At 42.8% G+C, this 13,065-nt stretch overlaps 1 non-coding gene across 1 annotated transcript; it reads left to right on the forward strand.

Annotated features, from left to right (window-relative positions):
• The first annotated feature begins 1,264 nt into the window (after positions 1 to 1,264).
• Positions 1,265 to 1,428, forward strand: LOC114233453 (U1 spliceosomal RNA). Its single transcript, XR_003619593.2, has one exon. It is a non-coding gene; the product is annotated as a U1 spliceosomal RNA (small nuclear RNA).
• Positions 1,429 to 13,065: the final 11,637 nt, after the last annotated feature.

Here is a 13,065-nt window from a genome sequence, read left to right on the forward strand (position 1 = left end):
TGATAAGTCAAAGATAAGATCATATCTAAAGAAACTGCACTGAAAAATTCAGCTTCTATTTTCTCAAAAATATCTGTAAATTAGGTAGAGATGGATATTTCCTTAATCAGTAGAAATTGTATCTCTGAGCAAATTATAGTGCCATCCTCAAGACCAAATGACCTACTTTAAGCAATGCCATCAGAATGCCCTTTTGTTTTTAATATTATGTAATACTAGAGGCCCTGTGCACAGATTTGTGCACATTGAAAGGAAATTAATTAGAAGGTGACCGGCGGGGCGGGACTGGGTGAGATGGGCTGGACACGTCCTGGAGCCAACCTCCCATGGTCCCTCCCCGGCCAGCTGCACCTGGGGCGGCACTGGGGCTCAAAGGGCGTCTGTGGAGTGAGCTGGGTCCCTCCAGCAGGTGGGGTCCCTTGGCCTGGCCTGCAGGGATCGGGCCAAAACCAGCAGTCAGACGTCCCCTGAGGGGTCCCAGAATGCGAGAGGGCACTCTGCAAAGTTGCTGTCCCTTGGCAGCTCCTGTGTTGAGTGTCTGCCCTCTGGTGGTCAGTGCACGTTATACCTACCGGCCAGTTGGCCAGTTGGCAAGTTGGCAGGTTGCTTAGCCTTTTATATATATAGATTATTGTGTCCATATCAGTAAATTATATTCAACAAATGTTAGAGTCTTAAAACTGGAAGTTGAGGCAAAATTGTAACTTTTATAAAAATATGATTGTATTCTTGGAAACCTCAAAACAATAAACTGAAAAAAGTACTACAACTAAGAAAAGTTTGGCGTGATCAGCCTGGTCACAAAATGAATAGCTTCCTTATATGTTAATTATAACGAGTTAGAAAACATGTTAGATAAACCTATTCATAGCAGCCATAAAATAGTAAATTACTGAGATGTAAATTTAATATAAGTTAACAGGATTTATGTAATATTAAGCTATAAATGAAATAGTTCAGGACTTGCATTCTGTGGTGCCCGACTCACATACTTTGCTCACCAATATCCTGGAATATGTGGATGGTTTTCAGTACCGGACTTGAAGGTATACCAGTTGCCAAAGAATTCCAGCAGTTGTTTGCTTTGAATGGCAAGACCCAGAAACACAGGGAACCCAGCAGTATGACCAGACAGTTTTGCTACAGGGATTCAAAAATTCGTCCATTTCTTCATAGATACAGAGAACAGACTGATGGTTGCCAGAGGGGAGAGGGTTTGGGTAACTGGGTGAAAAAGGTGAAGGGATTAAGAAGTACAGGTTGGATACTTACCTGGCAGGGGAGATACAATGATCACGAAGGTGGTTTTCCCAGGGCGAGGCTTATCCATTGCACTCCGGATGTGCTGACCCCTGCGATTTCCCCAAATGTGGGTAACTCGACTGCATAATTTGTGGTAGTGGGGGACTGCATTCGCACTCTTCCCTGAAAAAAAAGAAAAAAGAAGTACAGATTGATAGTTATAAAATATTCATGGGGATGTAAAGTACAGAATAGGGAATATAGTGAATAATATTGTAATATCTATGTATGGTACCAGGTGAGTACTGGAAATATCGGGGGAGCACCCTGTGAAGTGTATGATTGTCTGACCACTGTGCTGTATGCCTGAAAGTAATACAAAATAATATTGAATGTAAGCTGTAATTTAAAAAAATAAAAGATATACTCTTGGAATAAAAAAAAATAAACCAAATTTCCCACCTTATTTTGGGAAACACTGGCTAAAGATCTTGGGGACCTGATGTTAGATGAAGGACTTTTTACTTCAGTATGTGGATGACATTGACAGCAAGCTCCACTTCTAACTAATGCCTGCAGCATACTATTAAGACGGAATCATTTGGCTGAATGTCTCTCAGAGAAAGGCCCAGGTAGGTAAACACCAAGTTACTTACCTGGGTGTCTCTCTGTCCCAAGGTCAAAGAGATCTACTGCCTGACAGAAATGGTCAATTGCAGACCCCAGAGAGGGGATTTGGGAAAATGGCAGCATTCTGTCATATTTGGGTTCCAAATTACAGACTCACAGTAAAATCCCTCTATGAGGCTTTACAAAGACAGGATCTGGAATCTCTTACTTGGACTAAAGAATGCCAAGCAGCTTTTGACACAATTTAGGACAAGTTAAATTTAGCCCCAGCTTTAGGGTTATCAGACTTGCTAATCAACTTGTATGTCTACGAGAGACAAAGCATAAGCCTTGGCATGTTGACACACACTTGGGCAACATTCCACGACCGGTAGCTTCCTTCTGTAGGCAACCAGACCACACCGGAAACGATGGCCCCCTTGCCTTCGGCCGCTGCAGCTACTTGCTTAGAAATTCACCCTGGGGCAGCCTGCCACCATGTACAGCCGTCACCATGCCCTCTCCTTATTGGAAGAAAAGGGAGATTATTGGCATACGTCAGGAGGAATGGGGAAGTATAAAGCCATCCTTTTAGGCGATCCTAATATGAGTCTACAATTAACATCAGCTTTACACGCAACTACCTTGCTCCGGAATGAGACTCTGTAAACTCCAGAACATGTCGTCGAGCAAGGATATTCTAGCTGGCCGGACTTGACTGACCAGTTAGCTGAATGAGAGTTAAAACTCTTCACCGATGGGTGTAGCTTCATGGACCAAGGTAAGCTTTGCACTGGGTACGCGGTGGTGACTTTACAAAGAACTTTATAGGCAAAAAAACCTTACCCCCAGGGAGGTCAGCACAAAAGGCAGAAACCATTGCTCTCACAAGAGCCCTGCTTCTGGCTGAAGGAAAACAGGTAAATACATATATATATGTATTCTCAGGAAGCCTTTTTAGTAGTACTTGCCCATGGAGCCATTTAGAAAGAAAGAGGGCAACTCACTGCCAATAACATAGATATTAAATATGCTTCTGAGATTCTGCTGTTGGATACAGGCCACAAACCCGCACACATGGCCATCATGCAGTGCCCTGGCCATCGGCAGGGTGAAACCCATACAGTCAAAAGGAAATCAATTGGCCAACCAGGCCACAGAGAAGGCAGCAAGAGAAGGCAATTATCTAGGCGTGGTAGGATCTCCCCTCCCTCAAACTGACTTGCCTCAGTACCAGCTGGTCTACTTAAACAAAAACAAAGAAAGAGCCACGGAATGGGGATTCACTTTTGATCGAGCTGGACAGGCAAGGACTCTTCTGACTGCCAGAGACACTCCTGAGTGCTGTGCTCTGGCACAAACGTGACAACACCCCTTAGGTGATGCCAACTTGCAATAGATCCAAAAATATATAATGGGGCCTGATTTGCAAAAGACTGTTCAACACACTATACGGTGTTGTAAGCTCTGTGCTCAGAACTGCTGCTAAGCCTCCGCAGATGAGAATTCATCCTAAAGGGGGGGTGCCCCCTGAGGACTGGCAGATAGACTTTGCTCAAATGCCTCGAGCCTCTGAAAAGTTCAGGGACTTGCTAGTGTTTGCAGACACCTTTTGGTGGGGAGAAACCTGCCCCGCCTGAACTGAAGAGGCCTCTGGAGTAGTTAAAGCCCTCCTGGAGGAGGTCATCCCTCGATTCAATTGCCCAACACCCTTCACAGTGACAAGGGGCCCACATTCATTCCCACTATCACTCAGCAGGTAAAAGTTGCATGGCAACTGGAAATTACATTCTTCCTGGAGACCACAGCCAACAGGAAAAAAACGGAGAAAACGAATCCTGTTCTGGAAAGGAGATTGCCAAAATATGTCAGGAAACTCAAATGATGGGGGAAGGTGTGGCTGATGCCCCTTTGCAGATTAGGATGGCTCCCGATGCAGGTTTCGTTTAAGCCCCTTTGAAATTCCGCCTGGTAGGCCCGCCCAGGTCTCTGCCCCAGCAGGTGAAACAGTTGGTGCGTGGGGAGATCTAGCGATAGCTGTGTTAGGGCTTCAGGCGCTATTCGAACTCCTGTCCATGGGTTTGCCTCCAGCAGGTCTGCGTCCCTTGTTGATGTGACCCTGCACCTCTTTCGCCGGAGAGATCGAGTCCTCCTTCAGACCTGGAGAGAAAAGGGACCGGAACAGCCACGGGCTGCCGAGTGGACGGGAGTCTCGGGTCCTGCTAAGCACGCCCCCACCTGCCCCTCCGCTGGAGTGAAGCTGCAGATACATCCCACGGGGAATAAAGGCGGCCCCGCCCGAAGTCCCTCCTCCTCTAGGACAGGAGAAGCCCTAGAGGACCTAAAGCGACTCTTTCACGAACAAGATAAGTAGCATGAAGCTCTGGGCCGCACTGTGTGTCCTGTCCCTCTGCTGGAGCTGCACCCACGCGTGGGAGGGTGACTCCTTCCTTAGGATCTCTCCATCCACAGCCTCCTCCGCTAACTTGTCCCATTACTGGATCTGTCACGCCAAACCCTCCTCCGGGCTTGACTCTGCTGACCCTCTGGTCATGCCCGTTTTAAATTTCTCTCAGATACCGAGCTTCCAAGTCACTTACGACATGAAATTCCCTGATGTTGTTTACCGAGTGAGGCTTGTTAATTATGAATTTCCTGTTCCTTGTTTCTTCCTCACCCCACCGGAGAGCTTGACAGCCGTGGTTTCAGGTAAATACTGTGAAAAGCCTGACTCCTCGGGGCGCAATAATTTGACCATGCCCCATGGAAGAGCTACCGTGGCTTGTCAGTATAATAAGACATATTTCACTGAGCCAGCTTCTCTCCCTTTGATCCGACAACGATGTGCAAATCTGTCCTCTGCCTGTGCTTCTACTGAACTATGCAGAACCTGGAGGGATCAAAACGCAACATACCTGAAGGGGACCCCCACCCCCTTACCGAGTTGCCACATGACGGCATCGTGGACCCTGCCTCGCACTGACCCCTGGTTAGAAAACATCTTGAGTCACCTTCCCCAAGGGGATAGCCTTAATTTTCAGAATATGACTGGGATCTTATGTGCTCCCGTGGGGTACGTTTTTGTGTGTGGATCCCAAAATGAGGCATGGGCCTATAAATGTCTGGACAGTTGGCATATTGGTGGAACCTGCCTATTGGGCTACTTGGTAACCCCATTCTCTGTCCAGAATGTTCCAGAAACTGTCCATTGGACCAGTTCCCTTACTCTCCTCGCTAGGATTGCTCGGGATCTCCCTGCTGGAGATAGTTACCTCTTTGGCTACACCTTCCTCCCTTGGAGGGATGTGGCAGCTCATCAACAGGTACTGAGGAACCTATCGAAAACCTTAGATGTTATTGCAAATGAGATGGCTGCCACCCTTACCGGGCTGCACACATCCTTGGATGCTCTGGCTAAAGTGGTACTTGATAATCGTATAGCGTTAGGTGATATGCTAGCTGAACAAGGTGGAGTCTGTCTTGTTGCTAATACCACTTGCTGTGCATCTATCAACTCCTCTTCTGAGGTAGAGACTCATATTGCTAAGATGGGACAACAGGCTACTCAGCTCCAGCAAATGGCTGGACGTCAGAGCAGAACGAAGTTAGATGGAATGCGAAACTGGTTCACAGACCTTTTCTCCAGGAAACTGAATGGGTTACAGTCGGTCCTGGGTAATATTCTCAAATTATGTCTCATTCTTCTTCTCGTAGTTATGTTCCTCATAATAATTGTGTACTGTATAGTGAAAAACTGTGTGAAGAAGGCTAAGACGCCTAAGACAAACAGGGGAATGCCCATGGTAAATCTCTAAACCCCCATGTTTAAGAGGAGCGCTGAAGGACATTTCATAGATCAGGTCGAATTGTTTCATTCCACAACCTCACCTCGCCGACCCCGATCACAGGAAGTAGCCAGATGAGAGATGACGTCCCGTGATCCCCAATTCCACATGGTGATGGAATGGACCAATTGATAGTGGGAAATTGTAATAGAATAAATAATTGGACCTTGTGACCCCATCTTGCTCAAGCCTGACATGTCAGTTAGCAACTTCTGCTTAGTCCTACATGTAGATGTGCGAATCATTAAAGGACTCTAACCTGTAGCCCCCAGATATTCCTGAGACAGTCTCCCTGCCTGAGACTATGTCCCCAAAGAGGAAAGGAAGTGTGTACAAAAATAATGATTGTGTTTCAAAAGGAGCCTCTATGACGGCACCACAGCGGCCGGAGTTTGTTAACCAAAAGGAAAGAAGTTTCACTGTCCCCCTTGGGCCCTTGCTGACATCCAGGTGTCTGTGTTCATCCATCACCTCCTGACCTCACACCCTCCCCATTTCCCCTTTCCCCTGACATAAGAGAAGCCTAAATTCTGTACTTTCTCCTGATGGTTCTTTAGGATGCTAGTCCACCATCTGCTCAGCTTGCTGGCTTTCCAAATAAAGTTGCTTTCCCTGCCTCAACTTTTTGTCACTAGACTTATTGGCTGTCATGTGGCGAGCAGAAGGAGATTTTGCTTAGTTACGGAATGCGATTTGGATAAATGGAGTGAGTGCACTGTTCTTAGACAGTAAATTGGTATTCTGGAGATTGCAACTCTAACTTATGTAAGCTCAATATTGTGACAATAAAAAGGGGAAAATGATTTGTTTGTAACTTAAACTGATTAGAAAGCTCAAGAGAAATAAGCATTCTAATAAAATGCAGAAAACGTAAAGAAAAGGAGTAATGAAAGCCCACTAGCCTTGCAAGATTTATAACATTTCATAATGTTTCACTATAGAAGACAATTTTGTTGTACTTTAGGAGAATATCGATAGATCAATGTCTAAAAGAGAAATTAAATTATAAAATAAACCAACACAGATGTGACAATTTAGTAGTATATGATGATGGTGGGAAACCTGGGTAGTTATTTGAGAAAAAAGAAAGCTGGAATTCTACCTCAGATATTTTACTGAACACACAACTAACACATGCCCCCATCTCCTGTTAGATCACAAATTTAAAAGTTAAAAAAAGTAACAAAACTGTTCCTTGGAAATATGTGTTGTTTTTTTTCTATAATATTGTTGCTGGTGGTGGCTGGAGGACGCTCAAAACATAACATTCATACTCCATAAAGAAAAGAAAAAGATACATCTGACCACATGAAAACGTAAATGTCCTCAATGATAAAAATATTAGTCAAAATAAAACTGCCAAACTGAGAAACATACTTACAACCCCCAATGCAAAGACTAGTTTTCCTTGTAGAGCATTTTGCTAATTACAATTCACATCTTCCCCATATTTCAAAGTTTCTAGAATGGGGATGTGGGGGAGCTTCTTAAAATCAACATTGCTTTATGGTAGGAAACAGATGGCCGTGAGAAGGGGATATCAGACTCGCTGGGCGGCATTCCTGCAGCTGGAGTCAAGAGCAGGCTAGCTCTTCTTTAATTGCAATGTGGGCCCAAGAGCCCAGCCCTGGTGTCTTTCAGTTCCTTGAGGAACTGTTTTTAAGAAACGCTTCAACGCCACTGCCCTTGATTGCACAGAAGACACTGTTACTGGGGAAACCGTGGGCACGTGGACATGGAGGACTCAGTGTTGCAAAGTGATTCTGAGGCGTCAGACACTGAATTGGAGACATTTGCTCTAGTTCCGGTCTCTGTGTGTAACAATGAAACATGACAAGACTATCTGCTCACTTAAATGTAAAAGGATTATTTTAATACGTTCAAATTAAAAATTATAGGTAATACGAAAGCATTCTTTGTTAATTTAATGGGCAGAGAATTTTTTCTTTTTATAATCAAGGATGTTTTTGATTTTGTTATGGGTGTGGTACTCTGTGTCCCCCCCTGTTACTAGTTGAAGTGGGATTTTGGGGTGCTGCGGGAATAAGAATTTGTTGGGGCCCCCGCGGGGGAGGGGGATGAGGTATGGTGGAAAGCTTTGTTTCTGTGGAAGTAAACCCTGAGTTCCCCAGGCCCCACCTCTCTCCGTCCTGCCATGGAAAAAGCCCCATTTCATCTTCAGGGCTGTGACCAGAGCTTCTGCTCCCCATTTGCACAGTCCAGTCCAACACCTGGCCAGTTAGCCTGTGTCCCCAGCTGCGTCCCACTGCGTGTAGGGCCCGCACAACCCAGGGCCACGTGGCTTTGGAGGGAGCATGGGTGAGTGCCAGGAAGCAGGAGTGAGCAAGAGGAACGAGAGAGAACTCCTTTGTCTGGGGATTTTACCCTGCCGAGAGCTGGCGTGCTTGCAGTGGCTCTACCCGCTAGGCCAGTTATTTTTGTTCCAGGTTAGACTGACAGGTACGCACCTTCCCTGCTTCACCCTGACTTAACTGCGCCTGCACTGTCTTCCCCTTGTTGGACCCCTTCCCCCAGGGGTTTGCAGGGAATAGGCCAGCGTTCCCCTGGGGAGTGTGAAACTGCAGCTGCCCAGATGACCAGGCTTACAATGTCTGGCCTCCCCTTTGCTCCTTTCCTAGTATTAATATTAACTAGCTAGTTACGATGGTATTGATTGGATGAAATATAGAATATAATGGGCTGTGACAAGTTAATAAAAGATAATCCATATTCATATTTAAAGAAATGCAGAATAGATGTTAATGTTTATAATTTTGAAAATAAAAATTAAAAATGAAATGCCATTTTGCCTATCAGATTTACCAAAGATCCAGTATAGTGTGGATGAGAGTACGTGTAAACAGACATTCTCATTAAGTTTCATTGGTGGATTACACTCCTTTCAAGGGATTAATTGATGTCCTTACAGGACAATTTGATGAAGTCTGTCAAAATTAGGAACATAGATTTTGATCAGCAATTTTATATTTGCAAATTTATCCTATAGATATGTAAAGAGATAGACATGTACAGAGATAACTTTAGAAAGAGGTCCTTGCATTACTTTTAATTGTAAGGAATAAAAACAATTTGTTTTTATGACTAGCTGAATAAATGGTGAGACATTCAATCAATATATTATTATCTAGTCCCTTAAAGTGAGGCAGATGTTTACATGCTAACAAAGAAATATCTCCAAAACATATTTTTGGCCAAAAGAGACCAGGTTCAGAATAGTACCCACGTGTACATAAAGTATGCTTTCATTTGTGAAGAAAACAAACCAAATATACATGTATACACACACAAACACACAAAATTTTAGCATAACATACCAGTGACTGTTAATTATGTTTTTTAATTTTAAGTTTTTTTTTCAATTACACTTTACATTCAAGAAACTGTCATTTTTCAATTAAAACACAAAGACTAGATCAAAGGTCATGTGACATTTTGCACTTTCAGGTAGGTAGCCTCAGGCAGCTTTTGGTGCCTGTGCAGAGTGACTCAGACCTGTCTCCTCGCTGACATCTGTTCAGTTGAACCTGTTTAATGTCTTTTGTTTTCTCGGTGTGTGCATCAGGGAGAAACGGGTCCTCCCGCCTTGCAGTTCCTTTGTCTATTTTAGCCTAAGGTGACTGCTCTGCTTAGAGCTCTTCTAGGTGTAGAGGTATTTCAGGGATCTTTCTGTTGAAAGATGCAGTTTGGTTTTTTAAATTTTTTTTTTAATTTGGTTTTGTCTTGTCTGCAGGAGCTGTTCTTTCTGGTTATTCTTTGGAAATATGTCATGGGTTCTGCCCACTAAGACGGACATTTCTATTCTTTGTCCTGCCCGCACTGCCAAACAGGCCTCGGGGAGGGATTACTGAGAAAGCCATGCTGTCCCTGTGGCTGGAATGTGTCCTTTCTTTCTGGTGGCTGTTCGGACAAGCACTGTTATTTTTGCTCTTGCCTGGGTTGAGTGATTTACGAGTGAGCTATTTAATTTTTGGAACACTTGACATTTTTGACCTCTCATCCATCAACCCTTTGGAATTACTTTGTGCGGTAGATTGAAATACTGCTTCATTCCACTGCAGATACTTTCAGCTTTCCTTGTCGTAGGAAATACTGCCCGGGGTTTACTCAGGAGAGTTCTCTGGCAGGTAAGCAGGTGGCTGTCAGAGGCAGGCACCACCCGCGCTGCCGAGAACGGCATGGAGAACAGTACCCATGTTTACTAAACGCCTTGCTAGCATTAAATTCTTACAAAGTAAATTTTCTTTTTCTTGCACATTTCACTTTTGTCATGATGATAAAACTAACCAAAAAACCATCTTAGAAATATCTTTCTTAGAAAGAACTAAAGTTGTGTTTAAAAAAAAAGCCCAAATAAATAAATTTTGCCACTGTCATGATGCTGTCCTTAATATAGGTGTCTTTGTGGGACAATAGTTGTCCTGCTTTGTTTTCTTTATTTGGCATTTCAAAATTTCCATTTACAATGGAATAGAAACATTTCGTTCTCACACTCTAGAATAGAGTACTCCTTCCTTCACTGTACTGATGGTGAATGCAAGATAGTTGAAGGTTGGCAACTTTGGGAACATTCTAACAGTGAAATTGGTAAATGAATTAGATATTATCAGTATTTAAGGGTAGTATGTCACTTAGGGAGACAAGGACTTTTGTGTCTACATTTATTCTTTTTAACTATAAACTGTCGGTTATTTGACACCTGGGCATATGTTTATTATTTCATAACATTATGTCTCTGGCCTTGAGGCTTAGCACAGAAAGAGGATATGACATACTGCAAAGTTCATTGTGAGTAGATGCTGGAATGAAGACAGGTTCTTTCTTTAACCTGAGCTAGAGATCTGTCTGACTTTCCTCTTGGGCATGTTCTGAGATGTGGTCCCTTGTGACCAGAAATAGGGGCTGAATTAATCATCATGTCCCAAGCAAATCTCTTGGGAAACATTCAAAGAACAAACTTCAGAGTTTATTATGGCCAAGAGTTTTCTAAAGCAAGAAATGGAACTGATACCCAGCCATCAAGAAAAGATGACTCTTCTTTCTGGTATATAATCTATAATTGTGTCTTATGTAAGGCGTTAACATTGTGTTCTCTTCTCCTTTTGTCCTTCTTAATGTCAGAAAACCTTTTCTATATTCGGACACTTAAGACAAATCACATCTCTAAAGATTGAACTAGTAGAACCCTAAAAGTTATTCCTGCCCCCAATCCTACTTTTCAGAATCTTAAGAACATACATTTATTTATTCAACAATGTCTGTTGTATCCCTACTATGTGCCAGGTACTCTTCTATGCATTGAGAATACATCAACAAATGAGACAAAAAGACTCTGCCTTCAGGAAGCTTATATTCTAGAGTAAGTCTTCCATAGCCTCAGGAACTAACACCCTTTTCCTAATGGAGGTTTCTTAGCTTATCCTTTATTATTTGAAAATAACTTCTGAAAAAAGCATTCTTACCCATTTCCTTCCATGTCTTATTCCATGATCTCCTAACATTTACTTTTAAAAAGAGAATCTAAGTCTAAACAACTTTTTATTCTCTTCTTAAGAAGTGAAGAATTGTTGGTTCATGACCTCTATAAAAATGATTCTTGATTTGGAGATCTTATTAAGATATAGATTATAATTCAGTGCATCTTGGGTGGGGCCCAAGATTATTCTGTATTTCTTACAGGCCTCCAAGTAATGTGATACTACTGGTGCATGGACCACGCTGAGTAACAGGGCTCTACAACAGTAGGACTAAATGTACTTCAGTTCTCCCTATGACTTAGTGATACAATTATTTAAACTTTATTGTTAACTTTATTCTCTCCAAGGCAAATAGTAGTTATTTATAATGTGCCCACCAACATTGTAGAGTCTATACAAATCTTTATGGTAAAGATTATGATCATTTAATGTAGTATTCAACACTTTTATGGAGCAGCAACTAGGAGACTGTATAACACTAGAGACCCGATGCATGAAATCTGTGCAAGGGGCTTGGCCCTCGCAGCCCTGACTGGCCTTTGCAGCCCTGGCTTTGTCTGGAAGGTCGTCCAGATAGTTGTTCTGCTGTTTGGCCTAATTAGCATATTAGCTTTTTATTATATAGGATAGTAGTTAAGAGTTTGGGATTTAGACTCAGAAAATCCCTATTAACCATGCAACATGGAGCAAGTTACTTAATCTTGCTAAACCTGTTTCTCTTTAGAAATTTTTTTTAATATATACTTTTTTTGGTTTCAGAGACAGAGGGAGAAGGAGAGAGAGAGAAAGAAACATTAATGATGAGAGAGATTCATTGATCAGCTGCCTCCTGCACACCTCTTTCTGGGGATCGAGTCCACAACCCAGGCATGTGCCCTGACCAGGAATCAAACCATGACCTCCAGGTTCATAGGTCAGTGCTCAACCACTGGGCCACACTGGCCAGGCTAAACCTGTTTCTTCATTTGTAAAGAGGAGATGACTAATATTTCTTGCTATATAGTGTTATTATGAAGGTGAGATAATGCACATAAAACACTCACATAATTTATGGTACATATTGCATGTTCAATAAAGGCTAGCTTTCCCAATATTAGAATTGGAAAGGGTATAGAGGATAAAAAATAAGTAAGGCTTTTTTCAGTTCTTAAAGGAGACACAATTTGATGTATATATTAACTAATCCACTGTAGAAAGATTTGGTGAAGGAGAACAAAAGTGCAGTTGGAGCCAGAAGAGGAAGTGATTAGTTTCACTTTGGCATATGACAGCTGACTCTTACTGAAAACTCACTACGCATCCATCAATCAGCAGCTAGTGTTTTACATATATTAATTTATTTAATCCTCACAATAGTTCTGTGGTAGGTTAAACCTTTAATCTCCACTTAATAGAGGAGGAAACTGCAGTATTTGATTTGCTCCTAAGTAGGAAGTAGTTGATACAGGTGTCAAATTCAGTCTGACTCCTGCATTCATCTATTAACCACTGTGCTATGCTGATCTGAAAAGACATAAAGCCAAAGGCAATCTCTGAGCAGAGTCTTAGCAAGCAGGCAATCCCCACATTCGGGTGAGAAAAGGAGAAGATTGAGAAACGGATTTCATAGGTATTGCGAATGGCCTGGGCACAGTCAGAGACTGAACAATGGGAGCAAGTAGGCGGAAGTGAGTGTGTTTGGATTTGTTGGGACACACATTAATAGAGAATGGAATGAATGGGCCAGGTAACTTGTGTTCTCTGAGATTTTAGTAAGAGGCCCTTAATCTCCAGGAAGTAGAGACTGTCTGAGGACTTCTTGGGTTCCCACTGGTGGTGTTGTTAGTGGTGTGGAGCTCTCCATGTCCCCACCTGTTGCAGGTAGAAGAGGACTT

This window comes from Eptesicus fuscus, chromosome 6 (assembly GCF_027574615.1).
Source record: "Eptesicus fuscus isolate TK198812 chromosome 6, DD_ASM_mEF_20220401, whole genome shotgun sequence".
In the NCBI taxonomy this organism is placed as follows: domain Eukaryota; kingdom Metazoa; phylum Chordata; class Mammalia; order Chiroptera; family Vespertilionidae; genus Eptesicus; species Eptesicus fuscus.